The sequence below is a fragment of the Triticum aestivum genome, chromosome 5D, assembly GCF_018294505.1.
Source record: "Triticum aestivum cultivar Chinese Spring chromosome 5D, IWGSC CS RefSeq v2.1, whole genome shotgun sequence".
Classification (NCBI taxonomy): Eukaryota; Viridiplantae; Streptophyta; class Magnoliopsida; order Poales; family Poaceae; genus Triticum; species Triticum aestivum.
In genome coordinates, this window is record NC_057808.1 from 557016395 (window position 1) to 557018077 (window position 1683).

Here is a 1683-nt window from a genome sequence, read left to right on the forward strand (position 1 = left end):
TTATTTGGAAATACCAAAAGCATACACCCGTGGTAACGAGACTCTGACCAATGCGTTAACATCCTTCCCTTGAGTTCATGTCCATGCCTCTCCGATTGAACTGGCGACCGGAATCCTTTGGAACACAAAGAAACATGAAACGTGACTCTCTCTAATATCAAACAGTGCCTCCCTGGAAGGCACCACCGTGACTCTCCAGAACAAAGGAACGAGTTGACAAGGAAAACATTTACATACACAACGTCAGGAATGTGCCTGTTGCATTAGTAACACAGTGCCAACTCAGCTTCACTTCCACGCACCTCACAGTGACTCGCCAGAGAAAATGCACGTAACACACGAGTGGAGAAACGTGACTCTGGCTAATAAGAAGACTTGCCTCCGCCGGATTCACGTCCATTCCTCTCCAAGAGAACGAGTGAGGGGAATCATTTGGAAATACCAAAAGCATACACCCGTGGTAACGAGACTCTGACCAATGTGTTAACATGCTTCCCTTGAGTTCATGTCCATGCCTCTCCGATTGAACTGGCGACCGGAATCATTTGGAACACAAAGAATCGTGAAACATGACTCTCTCTAATATCAAACAGTGCCTCCCTGGAACGCACCACCGTGACTCTCCACAACAAAGGAACGAGTTGACAAGGAAAACATTTACATACACAGCGTCAGGAATCTGCCCGTTGCTTTAGTAACACAGTGCCAACTCGGCTTCACTTCCACGCACCTCACAGTGACTCGGCAGAGAAAATGCACGTAACACACGAGTGGACAAACGTGACTCTGGCTAATAAGAAGACTTGCCTCCGGCGGATTCACGTCCATTCGTCTCCAAGAGAACGAGTGAGCGGAATCATTTGGAAATACCAAAAGCATACACCCGTGGTAACGAGACTCTGACCAATGTGTTAACATGCTTCCCTTGAGTTCATGTCCATGCCTCTCCGATTGAACTGGCGACCGGAATCATTTGGAACACAAAGAACCATGAAACGTGACTCTCTCTAATATCAAACAGTCCCTCCCTGGAACGCACCACCGTGACTCTCCACAACAAAGGAACGAGTTGACAAGGAAAACATTTACATACACAGCGTCAGGAATGTGCCTGTTGCATTACTAACACAGTGCCAACTCGGCTTCACTTCCACGCACCTCACAGTGACTCGGCAGAGAAAATGCACATAACACACGCGTGGACAAACGTGACTCTGGCTAATAAGAAGACTTGCCTCCGCCGGATTCACGTCCATTCCTCTCCAAGAGAACGAGTGAGGGGAATCATTTGGAAATACCAAAAGCATACTCCCGTGGTAACGAGACTCTGACCAATGTGTTAACATGCTTCCCTTGAGTTCATGTCCATGCCTCTCCGATTGAACTGGCGACCGGAATTATTTGGAACACAAAGAACCATGAAACATGACTCTCTCTAATATCAAACAGTGCCTCCCTGGAACGCACCACCGTGACTCTCCACATAAAAGGAACGAGTTGACAAGGAAAACATTTACATACATACGGTCAGGAATGTGCCTGTTGCATTAGTAACACTGTGCCAACTCGGCTTCACTTCCACGCACCTCACAGTGACTCGCCAGTGAAAATGCATGTAACACACGCGTGGACAAACCTGACACTCGCAAGAGAAAATGCTTCCCTTGAGTTCATGTCCATGCC